The sequence below is a fragment of the Pinus tabuliformis genome, chromosome 3_1 (assembly GCF_031772625.1).
Source record: "Pinus tabuliformis cultivar Carrire ecotype Pingquan chromosome 3_1, CPIR1, whole genome shotgun sequence".
Taxonomy (NCBI): domain Eukaryota; kingdom Viridiplantae; phylum Streptophyta; class Pinopsida; order Pinales; family Pinaceae; genus Pinus; species Pinus tabuliformis.
Window position 1 is genome coordinate 206,409,380 of NC_142301.1, and position 19,943 is coordinate 206,429,322.

At 38.6% G+C, this 19,943-nt stretch overlaps 1 pseudogene; it reads left to right on the forward strand.

The window, feature by feature from the left end:
• Positions 1 to 916: 916 nt before the first annotated feature.
• Positions 917 to 1,576, forward strand: LOC149186514 (uncharacterized; annotated as a pseudogene).
• The last annotated feature ends 18,367 nt before the right edge of the window (positions 1,577 to 19,943 follow it).

The following is a 19,943-nucleotide window of genomic DNA, read 5'->3' on the forward strand; positions in this document are numbered from 1 at the left end:
TTTAAAATACTCAATAGGCCTGCATTAGAACCACACCAAACCAGTATATCAGATCATTTCACAACTCCAGACTCCATTGCCCAATGGTATTATACTGTCTAAACACTGCCTCATAAGACCTGAAAGAAATCCTTCAACCAACACAAAACAAAGCCTGAGCATAATAGCTAGCCTAAAACACCATCATAACAGAGACAAATCATAAAGAGAGAGCCCTCTCTGGTTGCAGTTAGGCTAGGAACTGTAACCCAAAGATTGGTTAGTGGTTACCCCGGCCGTATTCCCTTGGGAGTCATAGGGAACAACCTGGGTGTTAACAGTATGTATACAAATGGGTTTTCTGTTTACAACATCTATCAATTCGCCATCATAAGCAGGATTGAATCAGAAAGACTGAGAATCGTAAATAATTTAGCCACAGAGAGCGCCACAAAATACAACAGCTGGGGAGATGAATGGGACAAAATGGTAGCAAAACACTCATTACTAGCCATTTCCTCGGAATTTAAGGACACGGGTTCCATGGATGATGCTTTACTCTGTTCAAAGAGACAGGTGATAATGGCAGCCCTGATTTTTGCATTATGTTCAGCAAACAAGCCCTCATATACTACTGAAGCAGCAGAAGACAATGACGGGGATTCAAGAAATCAGTTTTCTAATTCTAGCATTGTTTCTGATATCCCAAAGCAATCTATGCCCAATAAAAGCATTTTTGCTGGCCTTTTAAACACATAATCATGGTACCAATTCTGAGGAGATGGATTCTCTTTGCGTGTTCCCCCAGATTTTGATGATCTCATGGAACCCGAGATTTATTCCAATATCTTCTCTTAGCGCCACCCTCCTTTCGCCAATTTTACAACGTGGATTTTCAGGTTTCCTCGAATTGACACGTATAACCATTCTTTCGACTATGGACCTTATGTGTCTATCATCAAGCAGGATGCCTGAAATATCCATGCATTCATTCAGTTCTTGCATCAATCTTGAACATATTTCAGATCGGTTGTATCCGTTGAACCTTGAGCGGTCTGTGCAAGAGTGGGATACAAACTTCAATGAGATATTGGTTCCTCATGTCAAGTGATTTGCATATTGTTATCTGCTCTATAACAGACACAGTTTCAAGATTTTAAGTCAAGGGCTACATTTTGGGGAAAGGTTGTTAACTTGGTGTTTAATGCCATTGTTAAAGTCTCTGATATATAGATTTGTTGGTTGCAGCAGGCCTGCAGAAAAAGATCATTCTCTTGATAAGATTCGTCATATATTTCAAGAGGTGCTAGTAAAAATAATTTTCCAGTGGCAATGTATGGATGTAGATAATGTGCTTGCTAATGGCTGGCCTTTCATTTGTGGCAACAAGTTTACTGCAACTGACTTGACATTTGCTGCACTTGCTGGTCCTATACTATGCCCAGTGGGATATGGCATCTATCTAGTACCAACAGAAGAACTTCCATTGGAGGTGGCTGAAGTTTCTTTAAGAGAGACACTAGCAGGGAAGCATATATTGAGGATGTACGAAAATGAAAGATACAGGAAAGTGACTTCGAAGGTGCTAGTGAGCTGACTCAGTGCATTTACACCGTGAATTTTATGTTCGTGCGTATTATTGGAAACTAATATGGATTTTACGTAAACAGCATATAACTTTTCTTCTTAGGATTTGAATCTTTTAAGCAATTTGCTTTCTCTTCATATAGTAGTAATTTGATAAAGAACCAAGATCTATTAAACTTCGTATTTTTTTTTCTGAATGTTGCTATCTTTGTTGTTATTTAAGCCAGCTCATAGACCACATGTGCATTTTTGGGTCTGCAGACAGGTTGAAGAAGGGAGACAATGTTCCGACTATATATGTCCAGTATACAGTGTTTTCCCTTTTGTCATTTCTACTTGCGGGCTAGAGCTGGTCCTCTTATAGCAAAGTAGTGAGAACTTTTAGGCCATTATCATGAGGATTAAAGGTGACTTTTGGAAGGCCTGAAATTGTATGGAATGGGTTTAGATTCTAAAGAAATGATTGCTGCATATTTGCATCGATAGAGTGTTTGTTGTTCTATACGCATTGTTGTAATAATCTTACATATGGAAAAAAAAACACCTCATCAGGAGTTAACACAAACATCATCTTTTCACTTAACTTAGAATTTGTGTTAGGTCAATAGGGGAGGAGATCACAAATCTGTTGATAATACCAGGAAGAAAAGTGAAAAAACAGTTGATGGTTTTTGTTGGCAAATGCTGTTCTTCACTCAGCATTATGTTAATATTATTTTATTGGGTACGTTAGGGTGTTTGAAGGCTGCCTAATGTTCTATGAACAAAATATAAAGCAAGACAGTCTTGCTTGCCAAACTAAATAAGGGTCGAATTGCATTTCCAGCGAATGATTCCGTTAATGGGGTGGTTCTACATGCGGTCAATGGATTGGAAGTTATGGACGGCATAAATGTTCTCAAAGAATCCCAAGTTGTTTGCAGCGTAACCTTTCTTTAAAATATAATTGTTTTGTCTACTTTTTAAAAACCAATTCATCGAGTCTGAGTGGATCCAAGTCCGAGTCAAAACTAAGTTGAAGTCCAAGTAGGAGTTTTAAAGCCCTCAAAGCATGATCAGAATGCTGAGATCTAAAATATTTTCCAAAAGTATCCCTGATGATGTAATTGGTAATAACTAGATTTTCAGGACGTTGACCTTACAAATGGAGAAATTTGTCGAATTTCTTATAATACCATGATTTTTGTCCATTTAAAATGTAGATATTTTTGTAGCCACTCTCTCATCTCATCAAAATCTGCCGATCCTGCCCAACATTTCCATTCTTGCACAACCCATCAATCAAAATTCCATAAGTAACAGCGTCAGGCCCACACCCACGAAATAGCATGCTATTAACTAGCTTGGTGGCCTCATAAATATGCCCAGACTCGCAAATTAGTGTATCCAGAACTCATGTTCTGAATCTCTTGTGTTGATATGAAACACAAATCAATTCAAGTAACCAAGGTGACTGCAATAGCTGTGTGTTTCACCTGTAACTGTCTTGAAGTTCTGGCCATTGACTAAGCTATGTATCTACAATTAAAAAAAAATAAAAAGTAATGAAACCACATGACTAAAGTCTAAAACCCAAAATACTATGAGTGAATGCCCTGTTTAAGCATTTTAGAGCACTTCAAGAACGATATAATTACAATGCAAATATAATGGTAGGGGTATGAGTGGTGACATTCTCTATGCAGATTGCTACCATCTAATGCCATAGCATTCTCTCCCAAAAATAGAATCTTTCAGCACATATATTCAAACGTGTAGCAATGTTTCATTTTCAATACTCATCAAGAAGTTGCTGCTTCAGTTTGTCTTCTATCCCATTCCAAGAGCATAGTGAGAAATTTTTTTGTTTTGTTGCAGTCTATGATGTAACATGTCGAGAGACATTTACAAATCTATCAAGCGCGTGGTTAAAAGAATTGGACCTCTATTCTACATATCAAGATTGTATCAATATGGTTGTTGGGAATAAAGTAGACAAGGTAATCTCCGTAAATCTCCTTTTAGAATAAAAATTCTATCAAATCAATGCATATGGAATATTAGTCATGATTATTACCAATGTTGGAATAGATCTAGAGGTGTCCAGTGAATAAATATTTTTTTTGTTTCTAAATGAATATAGTTATTGAATGTATGTATTTTATATATTGTATATCTGTGTACATAAGGTCCCTTTTTGAATTGGAAGAAAGATTTAGGGAAGTATTCTTTAGACTTGAAACACAGATAAAAAGAAGAAACACTGATTATTATAGTATTAACATGGGTGCATGCTTATTATAGAGTGTGGTGGATGGTCTCCACACTTGAGGATAAGCTATATGGCTAGCCAAACCAATGGTTCATGAGTATCCTTTTCTTGGTTTAAATGGTTTGGTTCATATTACAAATGGAGTATTGATGTCTTTTGAGATAGAATAAGGGGCAAGTCATCCTTGTCTCATTCCCGTCTTCCTCTCTTTGGCGAAGTTTTGCCAATAGAGCACTAAATTCAAAATTTCTCCATTTATGAGTCTGAAAAAATGACCATTGTTGAAAAAAATCGCCATTGGAAAAAGATGTTGAAGGTTTGGGCATTGGGACATGGGATAAATTGGTTAAAAATTCAGAAAAAAAAAAAAAAAAAAAATAGATATATATGTATATATATATCTATATATATATATATATATATATATCTATATATATATATATATATATATATATATATATATATATATATATATATATATATCTATAAACCAACAAAAACATCAAATAAACACTTCAGCACATAAATATGGAAAAAAAACTGATATATATGATGTAATGGATGCCAATTGATAAATCAAAGTTCAAACCTTCATTTTTGACACTAAATCTTGATAATTGTCGGTTCAAGACTAATAAAATACAAATTACATATATAATAAATGTATCTCAATATCATGAGCTACAATGATTAATCTAGCAGCTAGCTATTGATTCCTGATAGGTAAATAAATGGCTCATCCTCTCATAGAGTAGGTGTTTCACCAAAATAGGGAGCAAAATTTTTGTTAGTTTTTAAGCATAGAACCATGCACCTTCCACGATCAAGCATGGGCAACATCACTGGAAAATTTTTAAAGAATGTCCAAATTCCAATTTGCAATCATAATATCGAAACTATAGCCATGGTTTTATTTCCTTAGTGCAGAACATACAAAATTGGAGGATCAACTTCAAAGAGATATGTTTTAGGCTTCTTATCTCCTGAGTTACTTGACCAGAAATGTTTCAAAAGATCATGGGTTTTGGCAAAGAATGTCACCATATCTATATTTCATTAAGAAACCCTAGTCACCACCATCGTATAGCTCTATGCCATTGATATGATCCATAAGCAGCGAGATGGAAAGTACAAATTGATGGTTCTATTACTATCACACCATCATTGTAGAGTGCTCCATTATTTCCTGTGGCTGTTAATTCCGGCATACCAAAAGGAAAATCTATGTTCCTAAGATTAGGTCAGTCTGCATCAACAGAAATTATCATTCCATAGTTCCACTCATTGTATGCATCACGCTCACCCCCTTTGGATTTTGAATCCTTTCAATTTGCCGCAGTTTCGAACATATCCCTTGAAGTGCCTCCTTGCGCTCTGGACTAATTGACCCATACACAAGTGTCAGTAGATCTTTGTTAGAACCTATTAGGAGAATGCCACAGACATAAAATTCTTCCGAGTGCAGAATCGTGACACAAGCCTCACGATTAGGCTCTAGGGTTCCCCAGACATTGCCTGGTTGTGAAAAAAAAAAAATCTCAAAAACACATTGAAATAAGTTGTATGCTCTTTTCTTCTACGACAGTATTATTGCAACATCTATGACAGTGAACTTTAACATATGCAATGATGATCATACTAATCAACTTTTTGTTACATATTGTCCTTGACATTGTCACTTATAGGGTCATGTAGATGTAGTTTGAAATGAACTGCTATAATTGAAAGCTACAAGAGTACAGTGTGTGAATGAATTTACTTGGTTGAATGCATCATATATATTAAATTGTACCATGAGATGAATATTGATTGTGATTGTCATGCGCCTTGTTTTGTTTTTTCTTAATACATAAATAATTGTGGGTTGCAATGATCACCAGATATAGTCCTTTAGTTTATAATGGAATCCATGGTATAGATACCTTGGGAAATTCTAACCTGCCCACTAGAAAGTAAATCAATTTGGATATTCACTTACTAAAGAGTCATTATTTCTTGGAATAACCCATATTCAGATTCCAAGTCAGACTAAAATGGTAAATAACTATGATTTTGACCAATGTGAGCTTAGATTGGAGGGATTGCGTACCTACTATTAATTTCCTTTGAGAAATTGCCAACAATAATGAAGAAAATGGGGAGCAAACTTATGCTATAAAAAAAAAAAAAAAAAAAAAAGGACTTGTATTATGAAGGATGATCATGACAAGGAAAATTGTTGGACATTACATCTCAAGTTCATGTTCGAAGGAACTATACCAGAAAGACATTCTTGAATATTCAAGAGGCTAAAGGAATGAAAATGAGAAGCATTAGATTTTATGACAACGTTTCATGAGGGCCTAATAGAACTAATCAGGTAAAAATAATAAAAATAAAAATAAAAATAAATAAATTTGTTGAGAAAATTACTTAATCCAAAAGATGAAAACGATTTTGTTGATTGATTTTAATTCATTAGCGAAAATTTGTTTAATTTAAAAATCAAAGATACCTATTACCAGAAGGTTAGCAAGAATTTCAGGAAGGATTCCTAGGATATGTGTTGTTGTTTTTCCTTTATGTTCTAAGGACTTGGGGATGAAGTCCATTGTCAATAAGGGGTGTATGTAGTGCCCACTCTAGTTTCCTGACCCTAATATGACATTATCTTAGATACTTTATTTTTTGAGGACCTTGGGTTGAGGATCCGGACACATGACTCTATTAGAGTGATTGTGATATTAGTGGTTGTGATGTTTATGTATGTTCTCCATTGACATTATGATTATGATAGTATTAATGGTTAGTTATGTTCTCTATTGGTATTATGATGATTGTAACATTAATGATTATGCACGTTCTCTATTGAATTTATGATGATGATAACACTAAAGGATATGTATGTTCTCTTTTGATATCATGTTGATGATAGCTTTGATGGATATGTATGTTTTCTATTGATGTTAAGATGTTGATAGCCATGATGGATGTGTCCCCTATGTTACCTACTTGCATTAGTTCTGGTTCACAATGAACAAAGATGCGAATGACTAGGTGATGGCGATGATGTTATTATGACAATGGAAAACACTGAGAAACCTTGTTACTGATGATTATTGAGTATGGCAAGAAACCACCAGAGGCACTCGCATATGACGAGTTGATGACACCTAGCACAGATTACTTGCTTGGCCAAATGACTCACATATGGGTGATGGGGTTGTACAAGTGGATGGAACTACATGGGATGGGTGGGATAGTGTTCCTGATTTCACCCACTAGCACTTCCACCGTGACTTGGGCTAGAAAGGTTGAAACAACTTCGCCTCGAAGATCACGATGCCATGAGGGCAGGTCCCAAAGTTGGGTCACTCATGAAGATTTTACCGGGGGGCACGCATCAAGGCGGATTCCTTGATCCCCATCACCATTAGTCTCACTATAGCAGGCAACATAAGAGATGAGAGTGGTCTCTGTCGTTGCACCTATTCTTTCCCCTCGTAATCACTGAATGCTTGAAGGGCAAGTGGCGTAGCACCCTTGGAACTTCAAGGGAATTTCTTGAAGGGCATGACCAACTTGCCACCCTTGGCATCACAAATAAAATGTTAGACGTGGCACCCTTGGAACTTCAAGAGAATTTCTTGAAGGGCGCGACCAACTTGGTACCCTCGGCAACACAAATAAATCATTAGGCGTGGCATCCTTGGAACTTCAAGGGAAGTTCTTGAAGGGCACGACTGAACTTGGCACCCTTGGAATCATTAAAAATAAATTAATTGATAAATATAATCAAGAAATGAAAAATAGGTAAATTTACATCAAGGGTAAATGATTTTAGAAACCGAGGTAATTAAATCAAAAATAAAACTTGGGTTAAGAGGATCATAGGAAGAAATAAAATAGATTACCTTAAAAACTCTACCCTTCCCATGTTGGAAAATATTAGATAGATTATGTAAATTAATTAGGTAAAAGGGGAAAGAGGGACATAATTGTAAGGATAAAGATTAATCCTAAACTAATTAAACCTAATTAAGAGAAGAGGAAGGGGAATTAAAATAAGAATAATAAATTAAATTTAGAGAAATGTAGAGAACCTCCATGTGGCAACAACCAACATAAGAATATCCATCTAAGAGATAGCTTGAGTTAAATTAGAGAGTAGATAGGGAATCAAATCTTGACTCATTAATTGACTTTAGCAATGAACACAAATTAAGGAGTAAAAGGGGGGGATCATGAGGCAACTAGGAGAAGAAATAGGAATCTTGATTGAGGTGAGGAAAATATTAGTTTTAAATTAAAAATTTAAGTAAATAATTTTGGAGACACTTGATGAGAGAGTGACACATGGGTGTGTGAATAATCAAACTATTGAATTATAAAAAAAAATATTAATTATGCCTGACATGCCAAGTGTCACCTATGAGGACTCCTATAAAAGAAGGGGCAAGCCACGGGAAAAGGGATTTTGGAACCCTATTGTTGGATGGGATAAGACTATGTCAGATCAGTGATTACAAAACTATAGTGAGTTTGGTGAGGTAGAGGATTTAGGGAGGGGACTCTTGATCCGAGGAGTGCTCTCCTCTACCAACTATGGCATTCTTCCATTGTACAACCCCATTGTAGCTCAGGAGTCTGCGGGGAAGAAGAGTACCCAAGGAGTAGGCTGGGAGGTTAATGGTGGGTCATCGCATTCGGATCAAGTACGACGTCATTCACTCTCGGAGGTGAGCGGCAACAAGGGAAGACAGGTAATGGCAAATCAAGTGGAGTCTTGTCTTCTGGTGAATGGTACATGTGTGTTGCAATATTATTTTGTATGATTTCTTTATGGCCTTAGTTAAATATATGTCAATTTTATGATATGTTCAATGAAATGAAATTTAGGAATGTGTTAGATAGTCGTTGAATAAATTTGAATTCCCAATGTTTTCTCTTTTGGTTATTATTGTGAATTGTTTATATATATATATATATATAATATATATATATATATATATATATATATATATATATATATATATATATTATATATATATATATATATGGTATAGAAATGGTCTTCACACTTTGGTTTTGTAATATATATCATTATTCGAGAGATATGATCTAATATTTGACCCATATTTTCTCGAAATTCGGTCCCTATTTTCTAGCAGGAAAATTCCAAATCTAATATAACTGATTCTATCTTTGGGGAAATGTTTGAGCTTGACCCCCTAAGTCCAAGGATGAGATAATTATATATATTTCATGAATTTTAGTGTGCAAAAGGTTGGTTGGTTAGGGTTAGAGAAAGAAAAACACTATGCATTGTACTTTTCCATTTTAAAGTTTTCTGTGAATGATCAAGGTCGAGGTCTATTTTCTCAAGGATTCATGTGTTAGTTTCTAATGATGATGTGTTCTCCTATGTTGTAAGTTTCTATCTTGTTACAATCATGCTTGAATGTTAGGTCTTCATGTTTAATTAAGCATAATTTGTTTCAGAATTCACTTTTAAAGTGCTCTGTTATGACTTAATGAACATTTTAATGTTTTATTCTATTGAGATATCTAGAATTCATCCTCAGTTAGATGCTTTAGATATTTTCAATTCCACAATTACTCTGCTCATCTTTTATCCTCTTAGTGAAAAAATCATTAGTTTAATATGATTTTCCCTCTCCCCCACCGTCAAATTGTTAAATATCATTCCCTTTTGATCTTAATACCTATCCTAAGACCTAGTGACTAAAAATTCATATAGAGAGAGTCCTCTTTGAAGCTAGAAGGGCTAGATTCCAGTTTCAAAGTGGTTTGTGGTTACCTGTGGGTTTCCTTCCTACAACGGAAGGAAATTACAGAGTGCTAATAGATATCAAACCATTTATTGTGTCTTTAAGGAAGAAACTCCACACTTGGTTCATCATTGTGCTCATTGTTGCTCAATCTCTCACCCTGTGCCAGTCTCCACTAGGATGGCAAACCTTCCAAAATCAACCTCACCAAAACCTATCCACACATGCGCCCTATGTGACCAACCTAGGTATCTAATTAACTAGTGTCCATATTTGAAAGAACTAAGAAGTATTTTCCTCTCATTGGTCCATCTCCCTTAACCTGTTCATTCAAACCAGTATAGACTCAAGCATAATAGCTATCACATTTTCTCACAAGTTCACCATACATGAAATTCCCATACCTCCCTTAGCTTCAAGAAGCATGGACAACATTGCGATAAATTGATGTAAGGCCCTTGGTCCCTTTCTCCATTGTTGAAACTAAGATCTATAGGTGGCACACACATTCCACTAGCACCCCACCTCATGACATGGTTCACCAATCATCATTATGAGCTAAGAGAGATGCTTCTACACAGACCATCTATTACATCAACACAAGACTTGCATTAAATGCAGTTCATATTTGCACCAACATATTTCATAGCTCAACTACCTATCCACTTCTTTAAATATTTTGACAAAGTAGAATAACACGATGCCCACTCCATGTAATTCCTGAAGAGGAAGACCCCATGGCCTCCAAGATACCAATACCTTCCCGAGAACCTTTCCTTTCTCACCATTACGCGATCATCCGTGAGATACTCCCACCTCCTAGTGCAAATGAAACCCAATACCATATTCACTTCATATATTCGATCATAGGAACCTTGATTCATGTCGTCTAGTCATCAGTCTTTGTTATTGAGATCGCTTCACCCTCAGTGAAGGTTGCGCAAACCATGACCACTCAAACTCATTCTACCTGTGTGGTCAACCTCATTGGGTTCTATGACAACAAGTACTAAATTGTTTCATGTTTGTCAACCAACACCTCAAGTTGTCAATCCCAATTGCATGACCTCTCACCGTCCCCATCACCATTTGAAAGCATCTTTCACTTGGATGAGGAAATTCTAGAGGCTATGATGGAACCAGAATACCCTTGGGATTCCATGCATCATTGTTCTTTCCTCTTAATAGAGAAAACGTTTTCACCTATTGAAGCATCAATTCATAATATTTGTGTAGTAGAGACAAAATATTTTCTGTCACCAGGACAGGTAGATTGGTTCAAAAACCCCATTCCCGTGCCAGACGTTTTTGAGGAAGGGAAAATGTCCAATATCTCAACCATTGTAAAGGTAGACATCTCCACTAGACCTAGTATAGTCTAAGAAATCTCGTTGGGGGTAGCTTTTTCTCCTGAAGAAGTTGCTTCTTATAAAAACCAATTTCAAGAATATAGGGATATTTACACATGGTCATATTCGGAAATATTGGGTATCAATCCTACAATAATGGAGTACCACATTGACACATAACCTGATGCCTACCTAGTTAGGAAACAACAATGTTAGCTCCACCCTTCCAAGGTGAAAGAAATCAGACAAGAAATCGACAACCTCCATAAAGCCTATTTCATCTACCAAATCACCTACACATCGTGGATTTCTAACCCTATAAACGTCTTGAAGAAATAGGGCGCCATTCATGTTTGTATTGACTTCATAAATTTAAATAAAGAATGTCCCAAAGAATTATCCTACACCTTTCATCGACTAGGTAATTGATGCTTGCACTGGGCATGAAGGCCTGTCCTTTATGCATGGATTCTTAGGAAATATCCATATCCAAATATGCCACATAGATCAATATAAAACATAATTTACTATTCCCTAGGGTACTTTCACCTACCTCTTCATGCCCTCTGGCCTTAATAATGCTGGCACCACCTTTCAATAGTCCATGAATTATATATTTCACGATTTGGCTCATCTAACCCTAGCCCATTTGGACGACCTTACAATCCATTCCAAAAAGTGCTTAGACCATATAGAATATCTTCGCTTGGTTTTTTAGAGGTGTTGAAAATATAACCTGTTAGTGCCTGTCAGTCATGTCAGTCACCAGTGATCAAATATGCTCTTTCAAAGTTTTCTCTAAGGTCTTAGGTCAAATTTTTTAGGGTTTCAATAAGTCTTCAAATACAAATTTGATCATTGGTTGCTGTGTCTAGGTCATTACTACTCTCTCCATTCTCATGGTCAATAAATTCTATCATGGTCAGGTCATCATTTCTTAGTAGTGTGTCTTGGTCATTGTCAGGCGGAAAGAGTCGATAGTGCGGACACAACCAACCTCCCTAGGAGCCTAAGACTCTCTAGTGACAAACAAGACAAACAAGAGCAATCCTTCTCTAAACATGTATTTACTATACAAGAAATCAAGTGTTTAGATCCTACCTGTAGTCCAACGCTGTTGTAGCAGTCCAGCCTTGCTGATCCGGATGAGCTCCTCCTTCACTTTGAAACCTGCGTTCACTAACAATCAAACGATTAAATAGCACTTGATAATCTCATAAAATAAAACATATTTAACACATAGACCAAGGAGTACATGAAACAACTCATAAATAACAAGTTATTGAGAAGAATGGACTCATTTGCATTAATAGGAAACAAAAGGAACAATTACAACCTGAGCCTTGGTGTTGTGCAAGTCCCTCCCAGGGTCCATCAAGAGTTCTCCTTTACTTTGACAAAGCTCACCCACTTCCAAATAGAACAAGCAAAGATGGTAATCTCTCCTCACAAGCTTCTAAATGGGAGTCCTAATTCCAGCAGCATCTACCCTTAGAAATGTTTAGCTTCCAACCTCCCCTCCTTCTGGCCCAATGCCTGTATTTATAGTGCTCAAGAGGAAGTTAATCAGGTCCACCATCAATGGGATAATCCCCTCTTTGGATGGGATAGCTCCCTTATTGATGGGATAAGTTCCTCTTTGGTAGGGGTACATGAACCATCTGGAGGCGCTTCATACACATCAAACATACTTCTAGAAGCCTCTAGAAATGACCACAAGTAACTTTTTTGGAGTGAAACTTGCGCCTTTTGACCTTTACAGGGGTACGCACCTGCCCCTTTACATAAAGAGCGTACAAGTACGTAGTTTTTGTGAACATTAGGTGCGTATACGCAGGTAAGGCCGAGAGAATCTGCGTACCCAGAGATAAACACATTTACAAAGACTTTCTCTCTTTTTGGATTTTGACATGGAGAGCAGAGGGATAAGACTTGCCCAGGAGGATAGCATGACTGTTGATAGAGCCATACTAACTGTAAATAGCCATGGTGACATTTTTTAGTGTAACAGATTGCCCCCTAAAGTGCGAAGCCTGTAGTAGATTAGGGTTTTGTATTATCTAGGAAGGGTGAAGCGCTTTATCATTTCAAGGATTATCTCGTGGAGAGCCTGGTCAGAACCTGCAATTTTCAACACAAAATACATGTATAAGATTATATCATCGCTGAGGTAGGCATTCCCATACTCAGATCAAAACTTTAACTAACAGACTAACTACTCTGATACAGGAATGATCTTGCAGTACATCATAATCATAGACTTTTGTAGACACAGTATGGGCGCAGCCATCTGTTTATGATTAGTCTACTAGATAATGAATACAAAACTCCTCGCAGCCTGGATGGTGGAAACTAGATCCAGGGTCTTCATTTCTACTTCCCGAATTGGTACGATTCTAGCCATGCGAATAAATGAGTTGATGTCGAATATGGTAGAAACCACTTGATTATCAGTCGATGATGTAAACTGTTAACAAGTGTGAGAGAAACCACCAGTAATGTCAATGGTTCTCAAAATACCCAGTACAATCCATGAGATGTGAATGAATGAGTTGATGTCGAACATTTCACGGAATCCTTCGATCGAAAGTCAATGATGTAAACTGACGTCAAAGGCGAGAAACCTGCCATTGATGCATGCAGACTTCAAGGTACTGACGATTTCTAAGTCATCTCTCTAGATAATGTGCTGATGTCGATAGAAAGCGACCCGTTGCAGGCAAGCCTACAACACGAAATCATTGTTCAAGTTGAAGAAATGTTGCTGTAAGGACTGACTCAGGGATGGTTAAATGGATGACAAGTATTTTGCAGATGAAAGTTTTGCTTGCAGACCTCTTGAACACATAACGACACAACAGATGGCTTGGTGACGAATGACTCAAAGTTAATCCCCGGAACCCGGCTGAAGACTTTCAATGTGGTTTGATCAACTGTGAGGTAAAGGATTTCACAACCCAGGTGAATGAAAAGTGTCGTGTTCAAGAGTGGTAATAAGGTTTCTTCTGAGACAAATGATAACAAATAGGCTCATTCTTCTCTTTTTTCCCCCACCATTTCTGGCAAATACCTCTTTATTTTTAACAAGCTTGAGGAGGATAACATATGCTTGATTATAAGCTCATCCTTCGGATGAGTCCAGCCTAGTTTTGATTCGAACCCTAGGAAGGAGTGGTTCGTTCCTGTTTGTAATTGAACAGGTCCTTTACTGTGAAATTTTAACGAGCCCAGTATAGGAGAAACTCGGCGTTTTTCAATTTTAGAGAGTCTGAAAAACTTAAGAAGACTCCAGGTTGAACTTTTTCATAAATTTGTGTCCCCCAAGCCCGAAAAAGTATAAAATAATACCTGGGAGAACCGCTTGATCTTGCGACCAAGGAGTACTTTCATGATTAGTGTCTCTGACCTGAAAAGTAAAAAGCGATCAAGGACACGTCGTTTTATTTCCATATCGAGTTTGAAACGACAAAAACCCGGCAATCTTTTCCTGTTTTTTACGGTCAGAAAAGAGCTGTAAGGGGACCGTCTTTTAATTCCGTTTTGATGAGTGTAAAAGAAACGCTCGACAATCTTTTCATATTTTAGGAGTCAGAAAAGAGCTTAAAATATGACTCTGATGTTTTTGGTTCGTGAAAAATGATGATTTTACTCTAAAGTCCTTTTGTCCTGCACAAAAAACGACACATTACTCATACCTATTTAAGATGGGTAAAAATACATTGAAAAATGTCTTTTCATGGTGAAAAATAAACAAACTTAGCATTTATTCATCCAAAAAACCTATAAAAAGACTTTTTACCATGTCATTTTTACCATTTTACTGTTGAGGTTGAGAAAAGGGCTTTTGACAAGAAAACTTCCTGTGGTCATTGCGGAGAATCCGACCGTCAGAATCGAACGCCGTCTCATCAGGTATTATACAACATCCTTCTCTTGCTTTCCATCCGTTTAAAATTCATTTTTAAGTTTTTATTTGATTTTTTTGGGGGTCTTGGGGTTTCAAGATGCGCCCTTCGGGGCACGCAGGTCATGCACTACTGACCTGCGTACCCCAATATTTTCTCAATGGGGAAAATACCAGGTGTACGCACCCGGCCTTAAGGGAAGCTGCGTCCAGACGCTTTGTCCCTAAAAGCCGAGGTGCGTACCCCGCAAAACGCATTTTGAAACCCTCATTTCTCCAAAATGAACCAAAATTTTAAAATTTTATGGATTCTAACAGATGTTTTATGATGTGCAGGGAGCACACCATGCTTGATTGGCATGAAAGAGAGCACGAGGACGTTGATTTGGACGCGATAGGTCATCAACCTTCCATTGATGCATTAAAAGCATGCGGACTGTATAAATACTGGGCCATACCTGGCATGAGGGGCCAGGTGCCATTTCTTGAGTGGCTGGTTGAAAGGTGGAACATTCAGGAGCAATGTTTTTACATCGGAGAGCACCAGCTCGAGATAGAGCCCTCCGACATATATTTTCTCACTGGCTTGCCTAACAGGGGCGAGCAACTTTCTCTATTCGGGACTAGGCCGGGTGGCCAATCCCTTGCTAGTCTCCGGCTAGAGTGGTGTAACAATCAAAACCAGGAGAAGGGGATAGAAATCAAGTACATATCCAGACCTGAACTTATGGTGATAGCCTTTACTGTTACCAGACTTTGCGGCGCGGCCGCTTTGCACCATGCCACCGGGTCCCAAATGCGGATGGCTATAGATTGCTTCCAAGGCACCATTTTCAACTGGTGCGATGCTTTGTTGGCTAATTTGAAGGGCCAACTAACCAGGGCAAAGAGAGGACAACTGAAGACCTTTGGATATGGGCCTTTAGTCGTGAGCTTTGCCCTAGAGAGGGTTCCAATGCTGGTCCCCCAGCATCTTACAGTTCCAGCTGGGGCTCCTCGGGAGCCTAAGTTGACGAGATGGGTTGTGGTAATGGCCCGGCATCCTGATGAGGGAGCAGCAGTTGTTCGATTTCCTGATGGTTACTTTCACTGGCTAGAGAGCCAGGTCTTTGCTATTTAGGATTTTCCTTATGCCAGAATGGATTTTCGGAATGATCCGGACATGGTTCTTCCACAGGGAGAACAGTGGGACAACAGAGGTATTTCATTTTTCACGAGTTTTCAAATTATGTATATATATATTTATTTATTTTTATATATCGCCTCAAAACTGACAGCACAAATTTTCCAAATGCAGATGTAGGTCCACGGTGTCCAGCCAACCTCCGGGCTTTTGAGAGGAGAGTACCAGCTGTACCAGCACCAGCCCCACAGGATGCGGCCGCAGAGACCTTAGCCGAGCTGGAACAGAATCTAGAGCGTCTGACGGCGGATATACTAGAGACCACCATAGATGACATTCCCATTCGACTTCAGCGCTATGTGGTCGCAGTCCCAGGACCTTTTAGGAGGTTCTTGTGTAGGGTAGCGCGGGCAGTGGTCTCGTATAGAGAGCACCACCAGTGATTGGCTAGTCACTTTTGTAGACACATATGACATTTTTGGTTTTTTGTACTTATCATTTTTGCCGATCATAAGGTGTTTTTCAACCTATGATCGAAGACGATGTATATTTTTGACACACTCCTATCTATATATATATATATCATTATTACCGGCTCATCTTGTTTAACATATGTGATGAAATGTTTTTAAATTTACTTGCATGATTATCGTAAATGTCTGTCCAACATTCGAGAAGCAATTGCATCTGCTAATGTATTTAAAGACCTTGGAATATGCTGATATTCAATGTAATCAAATTCACGTTCCAAGAGGCGCACTCTCAAAAACAACCTTAATAACACAGGATTTCTAATGGCATATACTCTATTAAGCTGTAATACAACGAGTTCAGAATCTAACCTCACTATCAAACGTCGAATTCCAAATGAAATAGATTCAGACAATAATTCAACCACTGCATTGTATTCTGCAATGTTGTTCGTCGTTTGACCGAGGCTCACCCCATGCATAGAAACTAACTCGTCAGAGGGCGAATAGATAACCCAAGCTGCGGAAGAGATATTCCATGTACTACGACAAGCACCATCGGCAAATCCAATGTACGTTTGGAGAGGCGTCGACATCTGCAATATCAAGAGTAAAACCAAGATAAGCCAGAATAATGACGAAAAACACACTTTCTAAGCTAAGCACACTATCTAAACTAACAAACATACTAGCTAGAAAGAAAACCTAACCTAACTAAAAATTCTCCATACCCACTATTTAAGCATAATACCTCTTTAGGTAAAGTCCATTTCTGGGTTTACCCAAAGAGTCCCCATCAAAATCTACCAGCTCATAGGACCCTTTTGCTAGCTTTCGCTTTACAATGTAGGGTCCATGCCACATAGGAACAAATTTTCCAGCACCTAGCTTATCGTTAGCTTGATCATATAATAGCACTAGGTCTCCCTCCGAAAAACTTCGAGGGGTCACATTTCTATCATACTGAGCTTTCATTCGCTTCGCGTGAGTCTCAATTGCCAATGCAGCGTCACGTCGAGTCTCATCTAACTGAGCTAAGTATAATAAACGTTTCTCCTCTTCGGAAGTAGCTGGGAGTAATTCGACAGCCATTTGAAGTGATGGGATTTCGCATTCAATGGGTAACACAGCTTCCAAGCCATAAACTAGCTGGAAAGGAGTGAACCCTGTTGAAGTTTTCACTGAAGTTCGGTATGCCCATAGCGCTGAAAATAACATGTTGTGCCAATTCGACCGATGAATACCAATGATTCGTCGGATCATGATAACCAGAACTTTGTTGATAGACTCAACCAAACCGTTGGCTTGCGGATAATAAGGAGTAGATCTATCGTGGCGCAAACCAAGCTGGCTTGTAAGCTCAGTCATCATGATGTTTCGAAAATGGCTCCCATGGTCAGTGATGATTGCTTGCGGGACACCAAACCTAGTTATAATGTGATTGAATACGAAAACTGCAGCTGTTTTGCCACTTGCGTCGAATGTAGGCATTGCCTCGGCCCATTTAGTAAAATAATCAACCGCGAGGATGATATACGCATGCCCCCCGGCCGAGTGAGGGTTACAAGTAATAAAATCGATACCCCATTTGGCGAAAGGACCAACGGCAATTATAGGATGGAGAGGAGCAGGTGGTTCGTGCATCTTGCGATCAAACACTTGACAGTTGTGGCACTTTCGGACCGCAATGACACAATCTTTAAACATGGACGGCTAGAAATAGCCAGCGCGCAACACCTTCTGAGCTGTGGCATACCCAGACATATGACCGCCACATGCTCCAGAGTGACAATCATTCAAAACCCTCTCAGACTCTTCGTGAGTTAAACAACGTCGAAAAACTAAGTCTGCCCCCCGGCGATAAAGTGTATCTCCAATAATTCTGTATTGCTGGGATTGAAACCGAATTTTTCGACGTTCCGACTTTGAAGCTTCAGGCCGAAAGGTTTGGGTTTGGAGATAGATGATTATATCCCCGTACCATGGATCTAAAGTACTGATAAGAAACAAAGATTCGTCCGCAATGGACTCCTCTACCACAGTTTCTGTGTCAGCACGCGGGAAATCACACATCAATTCCGCAAAAACTAAGGATTTCTTAGACTTGGACTTCTCGAAGTCCAAGTCGAACTCTTGCAGGATAACGATCCATTTAGAGTACTTGCCCCCTAGCAGTTGTTTTGTCAAAATATAAATCATAGGGTTGCAATCCGAAATAACTGTAGTTTTACGGAGAAGAATCTAGTGACGAAAACGCTGGACAGCTTGAACGGCTGCCAGGGCCAATTTCTCCACATGCGAATATTTTAGCTCAGTGGGGTTTAATGTCCTACTAAGATAATATATCACATGTTCCGTTCCGAATTCATCTTCTTGAACTAACACCATTCCAATAGTGGAATGCGAAGTTGCGAGGTATAAGAAGTAGTCTTGGTTGTAGTTGGGAGGATGCAACAACGGTGCATGGGTCAACGCATGTTTAAGTGCATCAAAAGATTGTTGGGCAATCTCGTCCCAAAAGAATTGAGCGTTCTGTTTCAATAACCGTGTAAAACCTTTAGTGACCTCAGCGTAGTTTGGAATGAATCGGCGTAAAAAGTTCGCTTTCCCTTGCAAACTTTGGAGTTGGCGCAAACTCGAAGGAGGAGGCAATTTGATGATAGCTTCAACCTTCGAGGGATCGACGCGAATGCCGGCTTTTGAAACAACAAATCCCAGCAATCGACCCGTTTCTATACAGAATACACACTTGTGGGGATTCAACCGAATACGATAATGCCTACACCTCATAAAGATTGCTCGTAAGTGGACAAGGTGATCAGCTCGATGTAAAGAATGAGCAGGCAAATCATCGAGGTACGGTTGCACAATGTGCTTGATGTCATGAAATGCGTAAGACATCGCCCGTTGAAAAGTGGCTCCAGCATTCTTAAGCCCAAAAGGTAATTTGCAGTAAGCAAATGTCCCCCATGGACAAATGAATGCCGTTTTTGGTTGATCGGCAGGTAGAATATTGATTTGATTATAGCCCGAAAAACCATCCATAAAGGAAAAAATTTCACTTCCGGCACAATCATCAATAATTTGATCGATATAAGGCGTAGGATAGTTGTCTTTTGGACAAGCTCGATTTATATCCCTATAGTCGATACAGATTCTTATTGTTCCTTGTTTCTTGTTAACCGGGACAATATTCGATACCCAATCCGTTAACGGGATTGGATAAATGAAACCTGCTTTCAACAGTTTCTCGACTTCTGCTTTAATCGCAGCCGCTTTCCGAGGGTGAATCTGACGCAACCGTTGCCGGACGGGTTTAGCGTTCGGGTAGGTCTTTATTTCATGAACAACAACGGCAGGATCGATTCCTGGCATTTCTTCGTAAGACCAGGCAAACACATCGCGGAATTCTTGGAATAGGGCCTTGTAAGTTTGAATTTCATCTTCTGTACATGAGGCACCTATATGAATGTTTTCCTCAATTCCGGTCTTCACTGAAATGTCAATGG